Raw genomic sequence first — 27,075 nt, 5'->3', positions numbered from 1 at the left:
CTTTAACCATACAGAACAGCCAGGCACTTTACATGCATTATATTATTTGGTACTTATGATAATAGTTATCATTCCCATACTGGAAGGACATCTCATGGAAAACTGACATTTTTTACAAACTCTACAAGTAGTAAGACAGTTGGGAGAAAAGTCCTGGGAGTTATCACTTGGTTCACTATAACAGAAGGACAAGGTGGTCTGGATGTACCATTTTGGTCCCACGGGGCTGGCTGGGCTGGTGTGGCTGCCTGGACCACTACTGTGCCCTCCATCAGTGACAATGAGCCCTGGACAGAGAAGGACTGGTGGGTCAAGAACATTCAGGGCATTTGTCCCTTGCTCAATGCTCCAATGTAACCCACCATCAGTAGAAAGGTTGAAAAAGTACACTTCCGGCTGAACGCAGTGGTGCACGCCTGTAATCCCAGGACTTTGGGAGGCTGAGGCAGGTGGATCACCTGAGGTCAGGAGTTTGAGGCCAGGTTGGCCAACATGGTGAAACCCTGTCTCTACTAACAATATAAAAAATTAGCCAGGCGTGGTGGGGGGTACCTGTAATCCCAGCTACTTGGGAGGCTAAGGCAGGTGAATCACTTGAAACTGGGAGGTGGAGGTTGGGGTTGCAGTGAGCCGAGATTGTGCCATTGCACTCCAGTCTGGGCAACAGAGAGAGACTCAGTTGAAAAAAAAAAAAACACATACACACACACACACACACACAAAAGTACACTTCCAAAAAGGGAACTTCCTTGTGACATAAATAATCTCTGTCACCATCAGCCTCCCAATAAGCTCAATTATGACATAGGATGGAAAGTGGGGCGAGGTGATCTTTCCCTCCCCTGCTTCTATCTCAACATTTCATGACTGCATGAGCTGCAGAACGAGCAGGTGTTAATTATCTAAGAAGAACAAAGAGAACAAAGTGCCCCACTGGCTTGTTGAGAAATGCTCAGTTACTTTCTGAGACAGCCTCAGCTTGGCTCAAACCTAATCATTTGCTAAGCCAAAGAGGCTCAGGAATAGTTGAAAGTCAAAGTCAGGAAATAGTATCATGCAACCTCACCGAGACAAAATAGAAAGGAACAGAGCTTCCTGTATAATATACACTTGGAAAAACACAGTAACTAGACTAATAGATTAATTGCTTCCTCTCAATAATTTTTTAATTTAATTTTTTATTGTTAGTTTTCAATACAACACACACATACTGTGGATCTAGAAACAAATGACTATTGCGTGGCAGGGCAGCAATGGAGGGATGGCGGGTTGCAGGCCTGCTAGGGAACCATCTAGTGTTGACTCAAGAATAGGGCTCCATGGGGCAAGCCCAGGAGCAGAAAGTGATCATGAGGAACTGGAGAGGATAGTGGAATTCAGCTCTGCGATGTCAGGAAAATAAGTCCAATGCCCAGGGCCTGAGTCACAGGTGTGAGGTATGAGGGACAAGGTATAGGCCAGGAATTTGGAGTCAAGAAGAGACCAAGCAAAAAGCTGACCAAAAGCACACGGTAAGTTATTCCTGAGTCAGCCCCAACTTACGGAAGCCCTTGCACATATTAGGCACGAAGGAAATATTTGTCGGATGAATGAAGGGATGCTTGAAGAATGAGGGTCTGTAAGGTTTGCCTTTCAAGGCTCATGGGACCTGATGATAGGATGCATTGGTCAGGATCCAAGTGTGAGTGGGAGCAGAGCGGGCAGCAAAGTGACAGATCTGATTCCACATACAGATGGGTCAACAAGGCAGGAATCCAAGTAACTGAAAGAAACAATTATCTGTAAATTGAATGCCAGGAAAGTGTGGAGAGAGGTGGAGGATGAGGGAGATTTCATGGCATAATTTGGGGAAGAATATCCCGAGGTGGAGAGAAAGTAAAGAGTGAAAATAGGACACTAGCATAAGGCATCAGAATAGCCAGGGCATGCAGTGTATGGGGCCTGTGAGCCAAGAAGCCAGGAAAGCTGTCTGAGCCTGAATGGGGAGAGCTCAAATTCCGGCTGAGAACTTCAGACAGGGGACATGCCCATCACTGCATCATCTCATCACAATAGATGTGAGACCGGGGAAAGAAAGAGTGAGTTCTCTGAAGGGTTAGGCCTGTGTTGTGGTGTAGCAGGACATTCACGTAGTCCATAATTCTCTCTGAATTATGGAAATATCATGGCATTACCAAAAAGGGAAAAAAGCGAAATTATGGCACAAAAATTTTACAACATGTGTCTATTTTCCATCTTACGGACAATAAAATAGGAAACAGGACAGCATTGTAAGTGCAGTTGACCCTTAAACAACTTGGGAGTCAGGGGTGCCGAACTCCTGCACAATCAAAAATCCACATATAACTTTTGACTTTCCCCAAACTTAACTACTAGTAGCTTACTGTTGACCATAAGCCTTACCAATAACATAAAACGTTGACTAACACATATTTCGTATATCTTATGTGTTAAATACTGTATTCTTACAATAAAGTACGCTACAGAAAAGGTGTTATTATTAAGAAAATTGTAAGGAAGAGAAAATATATTTACTGTTCATTAAGTGGAAGTGGACCACCATAAAAGTCTTCATCCTCATCATCTCATATTGAGTAGGCTGAGGAGGAAGAGAAAGAGGAGGGTTGGTCTTGCTGTTTCAGGGGTGGCAAAGTTGGAGGAAATCCACCCATAAGTGGATCTTCGAAGTTTAAAACTGTTTAAGGGCCAGCCATCAATGCAATGTGAACAACAGATCTAGTGCTCTGCTAAACTCTTGAGAGTGTGACATGGAAGGAAACTACCACATACAACTAGTGATGGGATTTTCCCCCACCTTAAACGTTTTTGGAACAAGGAAGATGTAAATTTTTTAAAAGGAGTAGTTTAAAAACCTTCTAGGTGTCGCATTTACAATGCAATTCATTGTTATAAAATACTGATAACAATTGTATATCTAACATACTTTACCAAGAGAAATACTTTACAGGGGTTTACATGGCACGTTTATCTCCTCCACTCTATAAAGCACAATCTTGTTTAAGTGAAGAATTTTGTATCTTCATTTGGAGGATTTCTTGTGATTAGAAAATCCTTTTTGCTAGAATCATGGTGGTTGAAAAATTGTGCTTAGTGTTCTGATTTTCCAAGTTTCCTTTGCACAGGCAAAAGATGTAGAGAGGAGGAGAAGAGGAAAACAGAAAGAGGAAATTTTTGTCCAAATAATGACAATGGAAAGGTGAACATTTAGCTAACTGAAACCAACCCAATAGTCTCATAGATAGTTTCTTGCATAAACACAGAACTTGACCCTTCTGGTCTTAAAGCTTAAACCTTACATTTGTTTTATCTGAGTTCCTTCCTCAGGAAATGACCTTCAGGTCTCTCAAAAAAAGTGACAAAGAATTGAAACTCACCAGATCATCACATTCAGACAATGAGATGGAAGACCCCTCATTCATCCTGGTTGCTTCTCTGGCCCTCCCTAATTCCTGTTTTCTTACACATTGTTACATTTCTTCCCTACTATAGAAACCCCTAGGTGTAGGTTTAGTAGGTCAGGGAGATGGGTTTGAGACTGGGCTCCCATTGCCTTGGCTGCAGCACTGGATTAAAGACTTCTTTCTTGGCAATAATTGTCTCAGCGCTTGGCTTTCTGCTGTGTGGCAAGCCGGAGGACCTAGGCCAAACCCCTGGTGTTCTGGTAACATAACCAGAAGCCTTTGCTTTGGTGGGTACACGTGGTTATTTTCCAGCAGAAAAATAGCCAAGTGAGAAATAGGTGTTGTCTCAGAGAGGTCTATGAGGTGGGGAGCAGGAAGGGTCTGGCGGGATGGGGCTGGTGTGCGAGGCACATTCCTGAGGATTCTTTATTGGGAGAGATTTCTGCCTTAGCAAGAAACACCCTAGAAGCTTCTTGCCTGGGGCAGATGGTTGATTCTGTATGCAGTCTTCTAAATGGTGTGGGGTTTGCCAAACATGGTGCTTAGAATCTGGACTATCCCTTGTATTTCTGTCTTTCTTTACCCCAACCTCTTGCTCGGTGGCCTCTTTCATTTGCTTCTTGAAATGTGTGGTCTCCGGTTCCCAGATTGCTGTTTTACTCTTCCTTGCGACTCTGCTTTGATGTACCATGGTGCCTGGCACATAGCACACCGTTATTAAGAACTTGTTGAATAAATGGCCCAATATGGCATTGATGCTTTCTTTGAAGTGCCTGTCTTCGTTTGTTCAGACTGCTGTAAAAAAATTACCATAGACTGGGTGGCTCACACAACAGAAATTTATTTAACACGGTCTGGAGTCTGGGAAGTCTGAGATCAGGGTGCCAGCATGGTCGGATTCTGCTGGGGGCCCTCTTCCTGGTTTGTAGACAATTTCAGACCTCACATGGGGAGAGCGAGAGGAAACAAACACTCTGCTGCCTTTTCTTGTAAGGCACTAATGTCATTCATGAGGGCTTCACTTTAGTGACCTTATCACCTCCCAAAGGCCTAACTCCAAATACCATCACACTAGGGGCTCGGGCTTTAACATATGTATTTAGAGGGGATAATCCACAGCAGTGCTGAATAGTCTAGGGATCCCAGGCTCTTCAAAATCTCTCTGGTTTGCATCTGTTCTTGCCCAGTGAACCCTGCTGTGTATGTACCTTGTTTTGGTCAGATATTCCTTGTTTTTGTTTGTTTTGTTTTTTCTTTTATCTATAGTGAACCACAGGAGATTTGGGGGCTGATTATATCTGACTGCTGGTAGCCCAGTACATGTGATTTCTGGTCCTCACTTTTCACTAGACCTGGGACCTAGGATGAGTCATTTCAACTTGCAGTATTTCAGCTTTCTCATCTACAAAATAGAAAGGTCCTAAATGTTTTATATGATTCTGGAGCTTCTAGTTCCAACATTTTGTCACTACAAGAATTTCCGCTAAATCATTCCTTTCTTATTATAGTCATTGATTACTTAAATTCAGTGATGTTGAGATGGATGGCTGTGTTTCCTTTTTCTTTAACAATGACCACAACTGTATGTCATTATTATTATTAAGTAGAAAGCTTGAGGGGAGGAAGTATCCTTAGAATATTTTGGATTCTTCTCTTACCTGTAAGCTGGCTTTCTCATTTTGCTCCAACAGTCCTTATGATTCTGGGAAAGAGGACAGGGCAGAAGCCCCTTTGGAAGGGAGGAGCATGACCCTGGGGAAGTGGCTCTGTCTGGCTTGTGGATTGTGGGAGAGAATAAGGTAGCAGCCAAACCCCGTCTGCTGCATTAACCTCACTCTGAGCGCAGACTTTTGAAAGAGGGGGTGGCATTGAATGGGATGGAAGCAAAGCTAAAAGTGAACAGGCCCTTTCCCTTCACCCAGTGGGCCTAGACTGACACCATCTTGCATGGGGTCCTGCCAGAAACATCCTACAGCCACATCAGAATAAATGGTATGGCAGGTGGGTGTATGTAGACAGATGAGGCTCAGAATTTATTGACCATGAGTCTGTTTTGACCTTGAGTATCTTGGAAGGTGTCTTGGAGTTCCCATGTAGCAGAGGAGAGATGGAGGGGCTGAGGTCAGAACCACTAGGTGAGGGTAAGCACCCAGGGGCCTTGCCATAGGGAGCATGGTGACCCTATCCACCAGGGCTGCAGAATAGATGAGAGAGCCAAAGCAAGGCCATGCCAGCAGCTGAGAAAGATGCCAGGCCTGACAGAGACAACATGGACCTTGAGATGCCAGGTGCAGGGTTCAGGAGCAGAGGTGAGCTGGGCCTGGCAGAGAGGACTCCATTGCTGCAGGGGCCAGCAGGGGCCCAGACAGCAGGGCCTACACTGACTGCCCACAGACCTGTGACCTGTGTCTCCCTCGCCCACCTGGGGACATGGTAACTCCATGTGTATCCCACCCACTGGGTGCCCTTGTGGCGGGACAGGCCAAAGAAGGAGCATACACTTGACATGACAGCTGCAGTGAGGAAGGAGGCAGTCGGAAGACTTACGACACTGCTTTCCTGTGAATGGACATGTTGAAAAGGCCTTTTCCCTTCCCTTGCTGTCCAGTGGAGCTGATGGGGTGGGAGACTAAGGAAGGAAAGATCAATAGTAGAAAATATGCAACACAGATGTGCTTTGCTCACTTGAGTGGAAGTGAGCACAATTTCAATCCAGCCACGGCAGCGCCGTTAGAGGAGGCTGCCTGCCTTGCGTTTCCCACCTGGAAGGGAGCTCCTGCCTGCTCTCTCCACATCATTTCTCCGGCTGGTGGTCTGGGCCCCAAGATGACCTGGAAGGGAGAATATTGCCTCGTCTCCCCTGGGGCCAACAGTGCACCGAATGGATGGGCTTGGTGAAGGAGGCTATGAGCACTTGAGGCTAATACTGTGGCCTCTGTCCCGTGTCTGATAAGGCCCTCCGTGTGCAGGAGTTGTTTTCTGTTAAGGAGTTACACGTGAAATAAGAGAAGGAAGTAGTCCATGAATGCCATTTTCCATTTTGGACATACAGACGGTCCCTCAAATTCGCACTTCGATTTTCCTGAATGGAAATGGCAAAGAGTGACAGGTCCATTATCAATCTACTAAAAAACTGACCTGGTGATCATGGGAGTCTTTCATGATGAATTTGATTCTATAGTCTCTTAGAATTGAGGTGAATTTGTTTTTTTAAAAAATCCCAGAATATAATTCATAAAAATGGTAAATGTCTTCTCATTCCCCTTCATAAGTGTGATGCCAGGAAAGGACATTTGCAATCTCAGGCTGGGGAAAGACACTGTCATGGGAGAGGGAGAATGCTGGGCCGGAACGGGATGGGGAGGAGGAGGGAGGGCAATGGTGTTAGTAAAATTCCCCTGCATGGGAATAATGTACTTGGCACAGCCTGGTGTTCTCATAATAAAAAGAATAACTATCATTCTGCTTTCCCCATGAGGCAAAACAGATGCTGTCTCTATGACGAAGTGCTCACTCTTGAGTGGAACAGCCATTTCCACAGCCAAATGTCTCAACAGCAAACTGAAATTCCCGGGCCAGATTCCCCACTCTGTGCAGCACACCCCTGAAGCAGGTGGAGATTGTGCTCACCTCACAGTGGCAGCTGGAATGTGAGCGTGCTTGGAGGGTGGTGGTTGCGGAGGGAGGGAGGAAGGGAGAGAAAGAAGGAGACTGAGAGAGAGAAAGAGAGAAAAACAGAGAAGGAGGGGGAGAGAGAGAGAGAGAGGGAGACACAGCAGGAGAAGGGGGGGCAGCCAGAGAAGCAAGTGCTATAGCGTGCACCTGCGCGCATGCACACACACACACACACACACGCAGAGAGAGAAAGGCAGAGAGAGAGACAGAGAGGGAGCCTCCGAGACAGAGGGGCAGGGAGAGAGGGAGAGACAGCAGAGAGGTGGGGCAGAGAAGCACACACACAGAGGCAGAGAGAGAGAAAGAGGGAGAGAGATAGAGAGAGAGAGGCAGACACAGACACAGAGAGAGAGGGAGAGACAGTGCAGGGGGGAACAGAGAAGCACAAACATGCACACAGAGGCAGAGAGAAAGACAGACAGAGAGGAAGAGACGGGAGGAGAGAGAGAGGGAGAAGCAGAGGGAAAGAGAGGCAGAGACAGGGGAGAAAGAGAGGGAGAGGCAGAGGGAGAGAGAGGGAGGGAGAGGGAGAAAGCGGGGAGAGGCAAGGAGAGAGGGAGAGGAGAGAGAGAGGGAGAGACAGTGGCGGGGCAGAGAACCACAGACATACACAAAGGCAGAGAGAGATGGGGGTAGGGTGGGGGAGAGTGGTGGAGAGTCAGGGAGAGAGAGAATTGGTCTCCCCATCCTGCCCTCACTGACCTCCTGCCAGGGTGCATGGGACAAGCAAGGGAGCCACCATAGTGAGAGTAGAGAACTCTCCTAATATTCTCGATTGAGAACAAAAAAGAGGTCCTGTATTTGTGGAAGGATGACTTGGATACAAAGAAGGAAGCGGCCACCTCTGCAGAGGTCTCAGGGCTGTATGCGACCTGGGCAATTACCTGCCCGCCAGACACACTGAGGCCCGCAGTGGACATGCAGGGGAGAGGGAAAGGGGGTCCAACCTGGGGAGCCCACGTGCTAGTCAGGGAAGGGGTGACATCGAATTGTGCTTTCGAGCTCACAAAGCCCTTTATTGAGCTCCACTGCATTTGTTCTTCACACGCACCCTGCGTGATGTTGCCAGGGTTTTAGCGTCTCCTAGCTTACCCAGTTAACCCGACTTGGAAGTGGCAGAGACGGACTCAACTGAAGCCTGCTAACTCTCATTTGAGCCCCTTTCTACCACATGCTGCCTCTTATGGCACAGACCCCAGCACACCCAGGTGGAGATCTGCTGGAGTTTATGAGCCTGGGTACCCTGGGAAAATATGTGGATGGGATTGGGTGAATGGAGGTGCAAGTAGTTCCTCTGTCTGGGCAGCAGTCACTACTTGGACACCACAAACACTTCCCTGCAGCTGAGCACCAGGCCCTTTAGAGCATAACATTTCCGGGGAAAATGGGAAAACTTGCAAAATGCAGTCTGTTGTTTCTGCGGGTCCATGAGAATGTTTGTCTGCTTCCTTCTTTTTGTGCGTTTATGCACAAGCAGAGGCAAATCTGAAGTGATGCTTGCAGCAAGGCCTTCTCTACAATGGCGAGGAGGCGCTCCAACTCCCTTTCCCCTCCCCTTGCTTTCTGAGGCCCCTGTTTTACTTGTCATGAAGGTGGATTCGAGGCACTCAGATGTAGGTAGGGCACAAACAAGCTGCTAAGAGAGCTGACATCCACGTGATGACGACCCCTTCCTTCTCCATGGCAATGTAAGTGCTTCCAGTGATTCTATGCATTATGATCATTTTTCGATTTAAAGGAGATTTCCATCTACCTTTCCTGGTCCATTTCTTCTTCCAAGGAGAACAAATATCAGAAAAATAAAAAGAAATCAAACAGCACAAGTATTTAACGCGAGTCTGGCTGCTCCTGGCCAATCCGCCCACCTTTTAAAGGACAGAGGTGAGGGGCCAAATCTTCCTTGGATAAATGCCTCTGCTAGAGTCACAGACTGGCTCAGCGATCTTAGCACTTAGCCTTTCAGTTACCCAGTTTCCACATCTGTGCAATGTGGACACAAATATACCTATCCTGTGGGGTGGTAAGGAGGATTAAACCAAACATGCACATCCCAGGTGGAACACAGTGCCAGGCACACAGTGCACACTCAGGTATGGTTTGCTGGATCCTCAGCTGCAGCACATGTGTTCCAGACCCGTTTGCTACCACAGGTGTACTTGTGTCACGGGAAAAGGGAAAGGCAAAAGCCACGTGCTTGAGGCACATGAGCTCCACGAAGCTCAGAAACTTTCTCTGGGGACAGAGGGAGGTGAATTTGCTAGGGGCCCCGCCTCACGCCTCCTCCTATCCTCACGGTAACAAATGCTTCAAATAGCATCACCTGTCAGAGTGTGTTCAGTTTCTAGATTGTCAGGCAAAACCTCAATTAAAAAGAGAAAAAAAACCACCAGGAAACTTAGTTTAGATCATGTCACATGGCCAAGAATATGTCAGTTCTGGAGGAAACTTGTTTGTCAGAAGGTAAGATATTCATGGCACCCCACAGAGCCGAATTTCCAGGGTGGCAATATTTTGTTCAGGGGTTAGTTTCTCTTCTAATGAAGGCTGTCACACTGCAATGCTCTGGAGGATGTGCAGACTGGAGGAGCCCAGCCCTGTGCATGACACCCTCCAACAACAAGGAGATTGCATCTTACAACTGTCAGGAAAATAGATTTGCTGCTGAGCACTTGTCTTGGTGCAGTTTATTAGACTGCATCGGTCGTCTTAGGCTGCTTTGTCCTCAACACAAGACTTCAGACGAGGAAGGGCATGTGAGATGAAAACACAAAGGGAGAATACACAAAAGGTAGAGGCTCATCTTCACCAAGAAAGGATAGGTGGGTTGCCTAGGTGATGATGGGGAGCACAGAAAAGGTGCCCATGCAGTCCCTGGTGTCCTGGGGACACAACAGTGCGGGTTCTCCTTTTGAAAGTGGTTTTGAGGTGACTACCGTGTGCTGCCATTTCCATTCTTGTCCTGTAAGAGAGGCAGGAGTGTGTCAATGGGATTGTCTCTGTGCCCAGTGGGACTCAGTGACAGCAGCCAGCTGAGGTAGCAAATGCAACAGCGTGGCGGATCTGACTGCAAAGTCTTTGCCAGGCTCAGGCTTGCTTGGGCCATTGAAGGATTCTGCGTGTTTTCTCCTCTGGCCTCCGATGTGTTAAGTATTCCTCCAGTATGCCCACCCTCTGACGCCAGAGATTGGAGGTCATCAGGCTGTCAGCTGGCAGAGTGGAAGTCCCTTCTGACCTTGAAAAGCCAGCAAACTGCTATCCACAGTCTGAGAAGTAGCCACCCTCACATGTTGCCCATGCCTTGATGAAATACCTACCCAACTTTGAGGCCTTCCCCATGTGCCTTTAACCCTCCCGTACCAGGGATTTTCAAGTAGCTGTTTCTTTTCTTTGGAAATTTTCTCTTTCTCTGTCTAGACACATTCTTCAAAGTCTAGACAGAGACCCAACTCCTCCAGGAAGCCTGTGTGCATGATGTCAGTCTCTGATAGTTTTTCCTTCTTCTCATTACCTGCATTTTCTGTACAAATTTACCACAGACTTGCCTGTGTCATGGTTACCTTAGAAATAATGTTGATCTTGTTTTACATTTTCTTTCATTTCTAAAAGGCAAGCATTGTACTTAATACTTCTTTGAATGTCTGCAGACCAGCACATAAAAAGAGCTCAATGTTGCTTTTTAAAATGGCCTTTCTGTGATTTTGGGAGAACCTGGTTTACACCGTGGACTATCAGGGGTGTGTGTGTGTGTGTGTGTGTGTGTGTGTGTGTGTGTGTGTGTGTGTTGATGGACAGCCATCCTGCTGGAGGTCTCAGGAAGTGGGAGTAGGCAACTGTGAGATTAGACAAATCTGGAATATCCACAGCATTGTCCCCTTTAATACATACCAAATGTGAACTGCAGTGGCCAAGAGTGACTTGTTTCAAAGGCTCCTTTCTTTCCCCTGCCAGCCCATGAGTATTAGGAAAGGAGAGTTGCCTAATTGATCTCTGCAGCCGCAGGACCCAGCCCAACCCTGCCCTCAGTAAGTACTCATACATTTGTAGGAAACATTGTTCTCTCCTCTCCCCATCATCCCAGGTTGGCCCATGCTAATAAAAAAGAAGTCCCTCCCTTCCTTTCCTTGCCCCGCACTCATCATCCCCAAGGGAGGGGAGCATGGGGTCGGATGTGAAAGTGCGGGAAGGAGCTGGAACTGGATGGCTCCTATCATTGGGGTGGTCTCTTTCCCAGAACAGCCTATCCAGGGCCATACACTTCCTTCTTCCCTCCCTATGGAGAGGTCTGCAGTGGTCTGTCTGTCAGCCCGTGGGAAAGGGCAATTGGAGGGGAGGATGTAAATGCTCTATTATGTCCCCAGACGCAAAATGTTTCCAGTTCTGCTTCACTCACAACAAACCTGATGTTTTTGTCTCTTTCTGGATTCTTTCTGAACTCTGAGCAGGAAGAGGAGCCGTCATTAACTATCACTACCACATCTCACTAAAGGGAAATATCTGGAAATAACATATCTTGAAAAATGAATGCTGGGCCTGCCTTACTGTCTGTATGTGTCACTCTTGGAGGCCAGTCTCTCACTTCGCCTCCAGGCAAGGGTTCAGTGTTGGTGTGAACCATGGCAGGACTGATGCCTCTGGATTTCAGAAAGAAGAAGAAAGCAACAGACTTTTCTGAGCATTTCTTTTTGCCCTGAGCTGGCCTCTACTATCTGGGAGACCGTATATTTGCAAGAGGTTCTGTGTAATGGCTTTGAGGATTTGGGGGAAAGTGGGTGAGGAGAAGCCTAATGTGAACTCAGATATGCAGGTCTCCTAAGGTATGGAAGGAGAGTTTACGTATTCAACATGCCTTTTCTTTTCTTCATACTTTGATGGTATGAAGTGTGAAGTGGGTAGCTAATTCCCAGAGATCACACACAACTCCTCTGAGAGCTTGCCTTTCATATGCAAAACAACCAATCCACAGCCTACTCCCACCACCTTCTCTATGGGGTTTCACACTCTGGGCCAGTGTTCCCTTCCCTAATCACCTGAGGACAGGGACCAGACAGCTAAGGACAGCCCCTAAGGCCTGAGAGCCCTGAAATGATTCAAACCAGCCAGTCCTAAGCCTGCGTGTCCTGCCTTGCCTGTGTTCCCCATAGAAACCACAGTAAAGGCTCTTACTCGTGCTTTACTCCCGCACCCACCTTCAGACTGACCCTGACGCTTCCCTCTATGCACTGCCCCCATGTAGTGCACCCCGTCCTCTTGGGACCTGTGAGTAATGAACTATCTCTTCAGTGGCACTTGTCTCCTGATCTGTTGGCCTTTCCAGATCTCAATGATAAAAAAGCTTATATTTTAAAAGTTTAGAATTACTGAACTTGAAAGAGAGTTATGAATAGAAGAATAATAATATCTCCCTCTCTTATTGGAAACTCACTTTGTGCCAGTCGTTGCTGTAAGTTTATTCACTGCATTACTTCATTCAGTCTTCACACGTTCTCCTGCCCACTGATGTATTTTTCAAATCAGGAAAGTGACTGGGATCAGAGGAGATAAATAAACCTTCCAAGGTGACACATCCAGGGAGCGGACAAGCAGACTCAGAAGACAGCACACATTTGCTGAAAGGAAAGAAAATGGTGGAAATGGCTGTGGGCTGGCTTCAAAGTGAAGGATTTTGTGTTTGTGAGAACTGGAAATCACTGTTGCCTGCATGAAGTTGCAGCAGATAAGCCATCTGGTCTTTGCACATGAAAGACCTCTATCCCTGGTTATTTATTTATTTTTTAATTAATTAATTAATTAATTTTCAGACAGAGTCTCATTTTGTTGCCAGGCTAGAGTTCAGTGGGATGATCTTAGCTCACTGCAACCTCTGCCTTCCTGATTCAAGCGATTCTCCTGCCTCAGCTTCCAGAGTAGTTGGGACTACAGGGGTGCACCACCACGCACAGCTAATTTTTTGGTATTTTTAGTAGAGACGGGGTTTCATCATGCTGGCCAGGCTGGTCTGGATCTCCTGACCTCGTGATTCACCCACCTCGGCCTCCCGAAGTGCTGGGATTACGGGTGTGAGTCACTGCACCTGGCCCTGGCCCTGGTTTTTTAATAACTGGTGATGAAAACTGATGGGTTGGCTGGACACCCATGAAGAGTCTTCTGCTTATCAGTTGAAGACAGGGCCAGGCCTCACAAATCCCTGCCGCTCACAGGCTCCTGTTCTCACGCTCTAGGTAGCTCAGAGACCGCTGGAAGTCTGAATCACATCAAGCCATTGCCTGAGCCACAGTTCCTCATGGCCTCACTGGGCTTCTGTTGCTTAAAGGCCCCAGGGAGTGATTTGTGGAAACCATAAATCCATTTTACAGTTGAACATCAACTGTAATGCCTTCTACTCAAAGGAAGCCAAGAATTAAATTTCAGAAAAAGTGAACGCCGCAAACTCCGGCTGTTTACATCACATCAAAAGACGCTGAAAATTCAAGTTCAGTTGCTGCCCATCTTCCCGTGTTTTTCAATTTTGCTGTAAGAGAGATTCACAAAGGTGGTGTTTCTTTCTTTCTTTTCTTTTTCTTTTTTTTTTTTTTTTTTTTTGCCAGATTCTTTGTAACTTAAAACTGATTGACATTGGTCAATGTGTGTGGTGTAGACAGTCCAGGAATTTCAAGTCCATGTGGGCAAGGCACCATATTTCAAAAGACAACCTAGAGGGGAAGTGTTAGTGCCTCGAAATTCAGTGTGAGTTGAGCATCAGAATCACCTGGCAGGCTCTATGAATGTGACCTCAACTAATGGCCCTTTGACACTACCTGCTGGAGCCGGCCAGGTTTGCCCATCTCACTTATTAAACACTTGCTCCTTCAGAAAATCCTACTTTAGCTTTTGTTTAGCTGGGAAGTTCAAAGACAGATCTTTCCTTCCAAAAAACATATTCGAGGCCGGCAGGGTCTGGACAAGAGGATGCTTTAAATAGCTCTTACTATTTTCCCCCATTAACTGGGCCACCCCACCAAGGATGTACATCTTTAAATTCTTCCAGAGAATTCAGATGTCAGATGTGTTCCAGCAGAACACAAAGAATGAATGATTACTACCGGTGTGTTATGGAGGAGGAATCAGCACTCTGGGCGACAGCGCACGGATTTTCTATTTTTGTATTTTGTTTGTTTGTTTGTTTCCAGTCAGAGTCTTGCTCTGTTGCCCAGGCTGGAGTGCAGTGGTGCAATCTCGGCTCACTGCAACCTTCTCCCAGGTTCAAGCAGTTCTGCTTCAGCTTCCCAAGTAGCTGGGATTATAGGTGCGTGCCACCACACCCAACTAATTTTTGTATTTTTAGTAGAGCCAGAGTTTCACCATGTTGGCCAGGCTGGTCTTGAACTCCTGACCTCGTGATCCACCCGCCTTGGCCTCCCAAAGTGCTGGGATTACAGGTATGAGCCACCACACCCTGCCAGATCAACTGTTTTTGGAGTTGGTCATCATTTGGTTAAGGTGTACAATTTTGCCATTTTGGTAGATTGAAAATGGTCAAATTTTAGCAGTTTCATACAGTTCAACCCCATTCTACACATTTTTCCCATCTTACTGTTATCTGGAGTGAGGGTGACCCACCAACCTGGTTTGTTTAGGGCTGGTCCACTTATGGCATTGAAATCCCACATCCAGGGAGGCCTCTCTGTCTTAGGCAGACTGGAGTGGTGGGTCACAGCTGGGAGACCAGGTTCAAACTCCTCAGCTTCGGGTATGGGGCACCCCATCTTGCCTGAGTCCTCTGCTCCATTAAGGTGTCATTGATAAGGGCAAACATAATTATAGTCACCAAGTGCCATTGTACGTGACCTCATTACTCCTCAGAACAGTCCTCTGAGGCTTACAGAAGTTAGGTAGCCTCTGCAAGACCTCACCTATATTGGGGCTGAAGCTGTCCAGCATTCTGCTGTGTGCCAGACACTCTGCTGGGCCCTTTATAAGAAGACAGGCTAGGCTTTTGAAACTGAAAATGGAAAAATGTTAAACAACTAGTCGTTGGATAGCATTCCTTTGAAAATGTGGTACTCCCTCCTGGATTTGAGGACACAGAAGTAGTTTGGTGACACTGCACCCCCTGTGAAGCCTTGGAGGCAGGGCGTGGCTCCCCGACTGTGCAGTGTGTGGAGAGCGGTCAGGTAAGGCCAGTGCCTGATAGAACAGTCAGGAATCCCACACCTGACTGTTCTGTTTGGACACGTGGATTAATTTTTGGATTTTCTCCCTGTGGATTATTGCTCTTATGAACAGCTTTTAAAAATGGGGATTATTGGTACCTAATATACTGAAAAATAAAACCAGAGCACTAGACAGTTCTTTCAAAGACAGCTGTTGGCCTCCCGACTTGATCAACTGTATTCCTCAAATGGGGGTGCTGTGGTTTCCCCAAGGAGATGAGAAACCACAGCACAAACAAAGAACATCTTGGTGGAGAGCTGATTATATTTGAAGATCTGGGGAGTTTTTCTCCATTGAAAAACAAAATAAAACAGACTCACATAAGAGGAAGGTTGGAAAAATCTTATGAATTTCTAATGTAAAATACGCAGAATTAATGCTTTTGAAGTTACTTCAGCTCTACTCCTAAGCTCTCAGGTCACAGAGTTAAATTTTGAAGTGTACAGAACCGGACTTCAGTAATAAACCATGGAGCGCTGAGCTTACACGTCATTCAATTATCCTCTGAACTTGATTTTTTTTCTTTTGTCATGTAGGTCACCAATAATGTGGAATCCATTTCGTGGAGACAAGCTACTTTTAATCAAAAATTGTAAGACATGGTGAGTACTCAAGCATATGACTATAATTTTCTGAATAGACTTTAGATACCAGATTTTAAAAGCATTTCAAAATGTCTACATCGTAGCAGAAGCTTGGATTAAGCTATTTTATATTTCATAGTCACTGTGGTTTGGTCTCTAAAATTATGTACATTGTCATTGAATAAAATTCTTCTTAAACAACTAGAACACTTGGTTGATTTTAAATGACTAATTATTGTTATATTATGTGAGAGCACATAAGGTATGTTCTGCTTTACAAGTAAAGCCTGGCAACGTTTCCCATGGTTTGCAATTCAAATTGGATGGCTCTGAGTCATTTAAAAGCAGGTGAGCAGCAGATATAAAACAGTTTTTTGAAAGGGGCTATTTGTTTCTCCTATCTTGGCTTTGCTGAAAAGAATTATTTAAGGCTGACAGAGGAATGAGGATGAAGCAGGAGTTGGGCTCAGTTTTGTTCACTAGTTCAGTTAGCCTAGTCATTAGCTTAGCATTTTGAAGCTTCAGTGTTAGAATCTATAGCCGTTCCCCTAAGAACAAAGTAAAATGTGATTTCCAAGTCCAAAATAATGAAAAAGTTTTAATGATATTGAACAGGCTATGTGGAGGAGAGCAGAGGAAATCAGCAAGCTCCTGCCTCCTCACGGCTGTCTTGGGGAGAATGTTAAGTGGATTGATGTTTTTATACATATTAGACTGTTTTGATGAGATGGCCTTGCCAAGTAGGTGTTTGTTTTGTTTCTTTTCTTCCTTCTGTGTAAAGATATTAATTCCTTGAGCCATCCTCTAGTTCCTATGGTTTTGTCATTGTTCTCTTAGGAAAGAGAAAGGTAACAGGAAATATGCACTCTTTACCCTTTCTTTGTTCTCAGGGGGCATTGTGATGTTACCTTGAGTTCTGTATTGAGTTTTCAGTGACAGTGTTATGAGACGTGTGAGTAAGCATTTAACAATGACCAAGAAGTAGTCAGATTCAAACCCAGCAATACAGAATTCTCATTTTAATTTCAAGTTATGGATATTTGTCTTTGATTTTTATGGATTTTGCCATTTTTAAACAAACAAGATTTCAATGTTTATCTTCTCTGTAAGAGATGGGAAGGCCTATGAACATTTTAGCAACCCAAAAGATGATTCCTTAGTTTTTTCCTCAGGGGAATGTTTTATTTATAGGTAATCAAAGGAAATGTTTGTTTCCACGGCGAAGTGTAGATAAAATATAAAATCGGTTTTTCACTATCAACTAGGGATCACTAGGCAATATGTTAGTACAGAGATGTAAATGTGAAAAGGAAAAATGTGAAGCAGTATTATTTTTAAATATAAGTTTGCCACTTCTCTAACTCCCCCGCCCTAAAAAAGAGATTCGAGTTGTCCAAGATAGCTGTAAACTTGAGTTCCTATTACTTTGCATATATATTCAGGGAATGAGATGAAATTAACAAAGGAGGAGAGAAAGCAACTCCGGACCCGAAGCACAACTGCTGTTGTGTTGATGCGGAAAATGACTGACTCATAGACTTTCCGCAGAAGCTGCCATGATTCTTTGAGTTGTGTTAAGAAAAGACTCTGGAGCTCTGGAGAGTCTGGCTTTGAATCTAGGCTTGACCATTTATGGATTATGTGAATTTGAGCACGTTACTTAACATCTAGGCTCCGTTACCTTGTCTATAAAGTGGGCATCAACAATATACCTTGAAGTTTTTTAAAAAATAGAACCAAATAAGTTAATATTTGTGTAACTCATGCTGAAGTTTCTGACAAAATAAAAATTCTTAAGTGTTTACCTTTTTAATTACTCTAACAAATATTTACCACTAATATTTGACATGTAATTAAAATTTTCAAAAATTTAATTTTTTTCCTGGTGTTAAAATAAAATTATCATGACAGTAATAAAAGGATAACAGGTAAGGATTATCCTTTAGTTAACTTTGGTTAATTTTAAGTGGTGTTAGTGTGATATGACTTTAGCATTACTCATTATTAGTTATTCTAAGCATCAGTTAGGAGAGAGAAATCATCCAGAAATTTGAACAGGAAAAGCTGAACATAAAGAATTATTAACTGTAACAGGGGATTGGAGTAAGGAGAGTTTGGCTAATAAGAACTAGAGGGTTCTAAGGAATATTGGCATAGCAGCTGGAAGGAGCTGCCACTCCCCCAGGCCCGAGATGAGCACCTGAGGAAGGGCTGGGCTGAGGGCCAGACCTCACTGGAAGGGCACAACCCTGTGTCACTGGATGGCAGACAGGTGACTGTGGTGAGGCACTGGCAGGACTTGCTGGAAATCCACCCTCTGGAACTCACTGGAGATATTCCTTCTAAGGTGACAAGGGAAGCTGTTTGTGGGAATGTATTTCCCCGGAGGCACTGAGCCTTTGCCCCCAGTGCCCAAGAGAGACTGCAGGAGGTGGCTGTTGGGTGCCAGGCACCCCGGCTGCCCTGCCCTACAGGAGCCTGGGAGTATGGGTGAGCTGCCTGCCCTGCAGGAACCTGTCTAGAGCAGGAAGCAAAACACTCCTGCAGCATCTCACCAGTGGCCTTTACTGACAAAATGTAACATCCTAACAGCAAAGCGAAAATATTCAAGTGGCTCAGAACCATTTTCACAGAGCAAGCAAAAAGGGTGAATTTGGAGCTGAGCATCAATAAGTGGCTAACTCTGCTAGCAGGAGAAACACTTTTCCAAAAATTTATGTGAAATATATATGGTAAAACTTATGAAAAGAGAGAATGGAAGGATACAAAGTACCCGAGAGCTTACCCCTGCTTACCCTGGTCAGTTACAGAGAACCTGAACTGCCTTGTTTTTGTCTTTTAGTGCATTTGTTTTTCTTGTAGTGAACTTGGAATGTAAAGCTTGAATTGACAGACTCTACAAGAAGCAACATTATGAAATTTGGGTTTATGGTTATAAAAACATTATGAAAAACATTATTCATCGTGCTACATAGAGTTTTCAAATGAGTACCCTGAAGAATTCTCTCTGGTTGCAGTTCTGATGAGCGATAGATCTTGTTTCTCTTAAGACATGAAACACAGCAGAGCAGTAGCTATCCCGAAGTTGAGCTCATCAGACACTAGTCAACACTGGATATTGACTTGTGCAACTGATGAGATTAGAAGGCAGTTTAAATAAGAAATTAATCAAAGGTGAAGATTAAAAAATAACAGGAAACATACATGAGATTAATACAAACATTGATAATGTAAATGTACTTCCCAGGGTAGGATATAAAATTTTCCCTAAACTTTCTTTCCAGCAGCCTTATGAATTAATTGGTACTTGATTGATTGATTGACAACTCCAGTTATTAACTAAATTGAATCAGCTGGGAAACACTGCCTGGATTACTTCCTCAGAATTATTTCCGCACAGGGACTATATGATTGAATGTAATCAAATAGACTCAAGAAGGAATTAAATTCTTTAAAGTCACTTAGGCTTTTAATTTTTTCCCTCCTTTTTTCTTGTTGTTTAATAATTGAATACTCATTTTAAAAATGTGTTATTGATATATTTAAGGAATTAAATGTCATGAACTAATACCACCTGTAACAAGAGGAAGAAATTGTTATTGAAAGAAGGGAAATAAAAAGAACAAGTTCTGCCAGACTACTTTTGTGCCTGTTTATTTGATTAATCCTGGTAAGGGAGACATATATGTCTTACAATCATTGTATATACATTGAATTTATATGCATATTCCTTTAAAAGGCTATCTCATATTTCTGTGTCTCTACTTTCTGTTTAAGATCCATCTAGTTTCTCCTGGACAGGAACTTAAAACAGAAACATCTTGCAAAACTGGCTTGAGTGGGTGATGCTAAGTATACAAATAGCAGGGAGTGCTGTCTAACTAACAAGAAAGTTTAGTTTGCCAGAATTCTATTCATATCAAAGAATCTCAGAAATAGTTAGAAAGTCTGTTTTGGTAGCTGCTTACTACCTTTACGATCATAAGTAGTTTCAGGTTCTATGGTTGCTGCTTTTGCAGTAGCATTTGTGCTTCTTATTTGATCTTTTTGAAGATTTTTGTCAGGTGTTAAATAGATTGATTTAATCTTAAAAAACTTAATAGCATAACCCAATAAATCTTTTCCTAGATGCTAGTTAGTGGCCCATTCCCACTTCCCGTTATGCAGGTGGTCTTGATAAGGTTGCCCCATTCAATTAATTTGTGCTTAGTAGGGGGGACACTTGAGAGCAGTTGGGACCAGTGTCTGTCAGATAAATAAATATGAATTCCTAATTAGGCAGAGTGAGAATGCCCAGAATGGTTTATCATCATAACCATTCCCAAAACAGGGTTGAGGTCTTATGGGGAGGCCTTACTCCGTTGTTTGTGATCAACCCCAGTTGGCACACAAGCCCTCAGAGTCTGCAATGATGCCTTCTCAAAGTACATTCAAGTACTTGCACTTAAATCAACAGAGTAAAAAAAATGTCAATTTTAAAAGAGATTATTATTTAAATGGTCTGTTAGAAAAACTACAGCAACATTGCTCCTCTCAAAGAAGAATGCTAAAAGGATAATTAGACATCAGCAGAATACCAACACATTACTGGGAAAAAGAAAGGGCACAGGAACTTCTAAAATTTACTGAAATAAAAATCAGCACAGGGACCTAGACCTTCATTAGAACCGAGTGATGAGATGAACTACTAACGTTGATGAACAGCAGTATAAATGTTATACGGGTTCAGAATATTCCTTGGGATTACTCAGGGAGTCAAAAATTGACACATTTTACATTTTCTTTTGTATTTAAAATAGCCAATAAAATTCATTTTGCTAACATATACTTAAATCAATATGCATGTTGCAAGAAGCCAAGTTCAAGGGCACAATTTAGCATAAATCATGTGTTAGTTGTTGCTACTGTTAACAGTCATCTCTTTTTTCCTGGGGTCAGAGCCAATTAAGAGACATATAGAAGCCTGGGAACGATCAAAATACCGGCTTTATGACTTATCAAAGCCAGATGGAAGAATAGGGTTTTATATGTGGGCTAAAGGGGATACTAATTTCTCCCCTGTGAACTGAAGTGAGTTCCGGACACTGCACGGGGTTGCACCTGCTTGGGAACTGGAGGAGAGCAAGGAGGGTGGGGTGCTGCCCCCTAGCGGTGGGCCCCGGTGCACACAGGCGACAACAGCCACAGACCCACCGCCCTCCTGCTTCATCTCCTTTGGTAATTCATGAGACAGTTTCCTGGGAAGTCCCATGTTTAATTTTCATCGTGATTGACTCTGAAACAGTATTCTCTGTGTAGCCATGAGGAAATGAGAATTTGTTTCTTATAGTTCTCCACTGAACTACTTTATCATTTCTGATTGAACCAATTCCTTATTTTCCCCTCGTAACTAACACCCACTCGCCTCCAGGTTAGAGTTTTCCTTACTTGGCAAAATCAGATACTAAATAAAATATGATAAAAATAAATCAAAACTCTTGCTTATCCTTACAGAGTTGCACAATTTCTATCTTGAATATGACAGGCCACAGTCTCAGGATTTTCTTGCTCTGATTCAAATACAAAGTGAGTAGCTGGTTTATGGCCCAGCAGGAGCCAAGGGCGACCCACCTACCTCCTAATCTAGAGCTCTTCCCACTTCGCAGCACTTGCTGCATAAGACCTTAAGATTCAGAGTCTCACAGAGCAGTTGCGAGTGCACTGTGGAGGCAGGTGGCTATGAGTTTGGATTTCAGCTCTGCTCTGACTAGCCCTCTGACTTTGAGAGAGGTTATGACCTTCCTGGGCCTCCAGTGCTTCATGGGCAAAATGCAGACCACAGCATTTCTGTTGCAATATTGCTGTATTTAAATGAGATTATGTGTTTGAAATGCATCTTGCTGTGCTTGGGGTAGCTTAGCACTAATAAGTGCTGGCATGACCCCTTGTTAAGCTGCACTTACCCACAGTATGAATAAAAATAGTTTAATTTTACACAAGTTGTAAATGAAAAGAGAATGAGTGTGTAAACCATTTGAAAAGATAACTTCAGTTACATGGCTTCTTCCTAGAAACCAGTCGTCGGCAGAAGCGATCTATCAACACCTTCTTTCTTTTCTCATTTCTGGTTTGGTTTCTGGCTGCTCTGCCTCATTTTTCCCTTTTGTGACTGCCTTGTGTCCCTGTGAGACGACTGGGGCTCCAATCTTGTCTCCCTCTGTCCAACCACAGCTACCTTTCTTCGTCCTCACAGCCTGATGTCATGATAAGGGGAGTAACTTACCCCTTCCACATGTAACAGAAAGTAACACTTCAGCAACACCCAACTCTGGATTAATAACTCAGTTTCTTTTGGTTCTGGAACAGTTCAAAGCTCTCTTTTTTCTTCTTTTAAAAATGTAATTGACAAACACTATGTAGTACTTGCTACGTGCCAGACACTGTTCTAAGCACTTTACAAGTATTAACTCATTTTATCTTCCTATATCTAATCCAATTTTATATAAAACAGAAACTAAAGCAGAGAAGGCCTTAGTAACTTACCTGAAATTACCCAGCTAGTGCTTGGTGGAAGCAGGATTTCAGGCTGAGGAGTCTGGCCCCGGTCTCTGTGCTTTTAACAGCTCAGCCCAGCTGCTTCTCCGCCACCCTTGCGACATCATCTTCCATCTCACACTGCCAAGGGCGGGAATGCCAGACTTATTAGAAAAGCCTTGAAAAACTTAAGAATGTAAGTATTAAAAAGTTCAGCATCTCAAATATTTATCATTTATTTGTAGTGAGAACACTTAAAATATTTTCTTTGAGATGTTTTGGAATACATAGTACATTAACTATAGTCATCATGTTTTGCAATAAACTACCAGAACTGATTCCTCCCATCTAACTGAAACTTTGCACTCTTTGACAACCATCTCCCCTTTCCCCGACCTCCCCACCATAAACATATGCAACTTTTATTTGCCAATTAAAAATAAAATAAAAACAAAAAGAGGTGCAACAAACAGTTGTGCTTTCATCGTCCAAAGCACTAAGGGTAATGCTGGTCCAAGAGAATGACAGATTTTTGAGGGCGGTTTTGTTGTTTTATTTTGTTGGTAGCACAGAGGAGATGGGAGAGTTCTGAGTATAGAAAATGAGAGAGGAACTGGAACAGGGGACAGGAAATTTGCAAAATGTCAGAGCTGAAGTTGTAGAGCAAAAGAGGGATCATTGGTGGGGCTTATGGGATCGTTGTGGAGTTTACCATTGTCATCCTGAGCAAAGCCCAGGACTGAGAACAAGCAGGGAGAGGGAGGGAAGAGCCTCCGATAAGCAGTGCTGGGGCCAGAGGGAAGCCTGCTGCCGTCTCTCAACTGGGATTAGCTGCCCCATGCCTCTTGGGCTTTTTGCGTTTCTGAATTTGTGGGTGGTTGTGCCTCAGAGATGTACTGTTGGGGGCAACTGAAACACACTAAAAGTGAAATGTCGCCTCAGTTATGAGTGATCCTGATGAAGACGGTAACCAGGAAGTGTCTGAAGCCCGAGGCCACCACTCTAGAAACACCAAATGTATCGCTGAGCTCCAGAATAAAAATGATATGTGCTAACTGTAGGCGAGGGCCACATAAGCAAGGCAAAGTATTACCAAGAGGCACAATTTAAAAAAAATTATATATTTTTATTTAAAATTTTTAAGAATACAGTACATTGTTGTTAGTTATATTGCCATGTTGTATAATAGACCTCTTGGATTCATTACTCCTGTCTAACAGATATTTTGTATTCTTTGACCAACATCCCCCTAACCCTCCCATCCCTGTCTTGTAACCACCATGCTATTCTCTGCTTCTTGGAGTTAGACTTTCTTAGATTCCACACATAAGTCAGGTCATGCAGTATTTGTGTTTCTGTCCTGGCTGATTTCAGTTGACGTAATGCCCTCCAGGTTCATCCGTGTTGTCGCAAGTGACAGGATTTCCCTCTTTTTAAGGTTAAGTAATAATCCATGGTGTATATATGCCACATTTTCTTTATTCATTCATCTGTTGAGAGATACTTAGGTTGATTTCATATTTTAGCTATTGTGAATAATACTGCATTGAACATAGGAGTGTGGATGTCTCTTTGATACGCTGATTTTAATTTGTTTTGGATAGACACCCAGTAAAGGGAATGCTGGATCACATGGTAGCTCTATTTTTATTTTTTTTTAGTAACTTCCGTATTGTTTTCCATGCTGGTTGTACTAATCTACATTTCTACCAACTGTATACAAGGGTTCCCTTTTCACCACATCCTCACCAACACTTGTTATCATTCATTTTTTTGATACAACCATTCTAACAGGTGTGAGATCGTATCTCATTGTGGTTTTAACGTACATTTCTCTGACAATTCCTGATGTTAAGCATTTCTCATGTACTCATTGACCATTTGTATCTCTTATGTTGAGAAATGTCTTTTCTCATCCTTTGCCCACTTAAAAATCAGGTTGTTTTCTTGCTATTGAGTCTTTTGTGTTTCTTGCATATTTTCAATGTTAACCCTTTATCTGATACATGGTTTTCAAATATTTTTTCCCATTCTATAGGTTGTTTCTTAATTATGTTGATTGTTTCCTTTGCTTTGCTGAATCTTTTTAGTTTGATGTGATCCTGTTGGTCTATTTTTGCTTTTTTATTGCCTGTGCTTTCTTGGTCATTCCCAAAAATCATTGCCCAGACCAATATCATAGAGCTTTGCCCTTCTGATTTCTTCTAGGCAGTTTTACAGATTCTGGTCTTAGGTTTAAGTCTTTAATCCATTTTGATTTGAGGTTTGTGTATGATGGAAGATAAGGATCCAGTTTTATTCCTTTGCGTGTGGGTATGCAGTTTTCCCGTTGTCATTTGTTGAAGAGGTTCTCCTTTCTCCATTTAGTATTCTTGGGACCTTCGTAGGAACAAAGTGACACAATTCTTAGAAGTAGTGTTAGTACACTAAAACCCAAACTGGGCAGTCCTATGGGTTTCTGGCACCTCTAGTTATTGTCTGTGGGACCCTGAGCAGGTTCATTAAGCTCTCTGCGCATTCATTCCCTCAACAGAAAAATGCAGAAAATGCCTAAATGGTTAGCAATCATTACCAACAGGTTAGAGATGGCGTTTGTTGAGTGTCTTGTTCAACACCTGGCAGATAGTAAGTGCTTAAGTATTTTCCGAATGAGTAGTGGGAATTCAAAACTGCTAGTTTTTCACTAGGGGGGGAAAAAAAAACCCTTAACGATTCCAAAGACGCTGTTTATATTAAAAGCTTGTGAAAGCACAGGAGAGTAGAGCATGGAATATGAGACCACACAGTTTCATCATCCAGAATTCAGGGTCATTACAGATTTGTCAGAGGTGTTTCATTTTCTGAATAAAAGAAAACAAATAATTATTCTTTTAAATATTATATTTGTATCAAGAAAATGTACAGGAAGTGTAGAGTTTCATTCTCTGGGCAGGCCGTATCAGCTGAGGCGTCAGAAAGAGACAACACAGCCTTCATTTGCTTCCGTTGCTTTGTGGCAAGTCTAAGGATATTTCAGGGTGAAACAAATATGGACACAAAGGATCTGAGCTCCTTTTCCGGAAGCATTTTGTCTGAGGACAGACCCAAACAGGGATGGCTCATTGATACAGTTTGGATCTCTGTCCTCTAAATCTCATGTTGAAATGTAATCTCCAATGCTGAAGGTGGGACCTGGAGGGAGCCGTTCGGATCATGGGCGCAGATCTCTCGTGGCTTGGTGCTGTCTTCCTGAGGAGGAATTCTTGCGAGATCTGGTTGTTTAAAAGTGCGTGGCATCTGCCCCCTCACTCTCTTGCTCCTGCTCTGGCCATGTAATGTGCCTGCTCCCTCTTTGCCTTCTGCTGTGATTTTACTTCCCAAGGCCTCCCCAGGAACTGAGCAGATGCTAGTATCGTGCTTCCTGTACAGCCTACAGAACCATGAGCCAATTAAACCCCTTTTCTTTGTAAATTACCCAGTCTCAGGTATTTCTTTATAGCAATGCAAAAACAACTTAATACACCCAAGTGAACCACAGTCCATGTGATATTTGAGGACTGTGGAGAATGTGACTGCTCGAGGAAAGCACGAGGGACAACTCTGCTCATCTCTAAGGAGAACCCCCTGTAACTGACGGCACAGAGCTCAGTGAAGGCAGCGCTATGGGCAGTTACCAAATGAATGATTAGCAGGAAACTAGAAGAGGAAAAGCTGATTGCTGGGAGTCAGCACCAGTTGTCTTAGAAAAAAAAATCTTTCCAGACCAGGTGCGGTGACTCATGCCTGTAATCCCAGCACTATGGGAGGCTGAGGCAGGTGAATCACCTGAGGTCAGGAGTTTGAGACCAGCCTGGCCAACATAATGAAACCCCATCTCTATTAAAAATATAAAAATTAGCCGGGCGTGTTGGTGCACGCCTATAATCTCAGCTACTTAGGAGGCGGAGGCAAGAGAATCACTTGAACCCAGGAGGTGGAGGTTGCAGTGAGTGGAGATCGTGCCATTGCACTCCAGCCTGGGCAACAAGAGCAAAACTCCATCCAATTTTTTTTTTTGAAAAAAAAAAAATTCCAGTATAAACGTGTGTGTGTGTGTGTGTGTTATATATATGTGTGTGTGTGTATATATGTGTGTGTGTGTATATATATATATGATTGTGATTTGGTACAGCAGGGAAATAGTATAGCTGTATTTAAGTAAGAACTTGGTAAGTCCTTTTTGATGATACGGTTAGGTAGACTCATAAATAGGTTGTTGAAAAATTCTTGTGTAGAATCTGAATAATGGTGATGATCTCATAGAAAATAGGTGTTCCTGGTATCCTCAGTGCTAGTGAACTGGTCGCATTTAATGATGAATTAGCCTCTGCAGAGACAACTTAAAGGTTATTCGTGGGCTTGCAACATTAACATTTAGACACTTCTCTACAATTTCATGTTTCTTCTTGGAGAACTTGTTGATTTAATTTAACAAACGTCATTCACTAATGGTAAAGGTCATTACATGAAAGGAAAATGATAAATCTCTAACATTCACTAATGAAGCCTTTATGGTAAATATCACACACTTAGAATTATCTTAAAAATAAGAATAAAGCTTGTTTGGCCTTTTATTAAAGCTCCAACTATCAAGGCTAATATTTTATCTATCTTTTGTATTTTGATTTCTATTCTACTTCACTGCATGCCCTGTTCAATGTATTAACTTGCTG

General features: G+C 43.4%; 2 long non-coding RNA genes across 3 annotated transcripts in view; one reads left to right on the top strand and one right to left on the bottom strand.

Annotated features, from left to right (window-relative positions):
- Positions 1-19,527, top strand: part of LOC105482268 (uncharacterized) — a 57,710-nt gene extending 38,183 nt beyond the window's left edge. Inside the window, exons 3-4 of one of the 2 annotated variants that reach the window (XR_987513.2) lie at positions 15,824-15,889; positions 19,159-19,527. This is a non-coding gene — a long non-coding RNA (uncharacterized lncRNA). Of the gene's footprint in view, positions 1-15,823; positions 15,890-19,155 lie in introns of both variants that reach the window. The other variant, XR_987512.2, reaches the window with a different exon arrangement.
- Positions 8,162-22,488, bottom strand: LOC105482269 (uncharacterized). Its single transcript, XR_987514.3, has 3 exons — positions 22,394-22,488; positions 12,520-12,703; positions 8,162-10,056 (listed from the first exon to the last, which is right to left on the bottom strand). It is a non-coding gene; the product is annotated as an uncharacterized lncRNA (long non-coding RNA).
- Positions 22,489-27,075: the final 4,587 nt, after the last annotated feature.

The sequence above is a fragment of the Macaca nemestrina genome, chromosome 8 (assembly GCF_043159975.1).
Source record: "Macaca nemestrina isolate mMacNem1 chromosome 8, mMacNem.hap1, whole genome shotgun sequence".
Taxonomy (NCBI): Eukaryota; Metazoa; Chordata; class Mammalia; order Primates; family Cercopithecidae; genus Macaca; species Macaca nemestrina.
The sequence above is the reverse complement of the archived record's forward strand: the minus strand, read 5'-3'. Positions and strand labels throughout refer to the sequence as shown.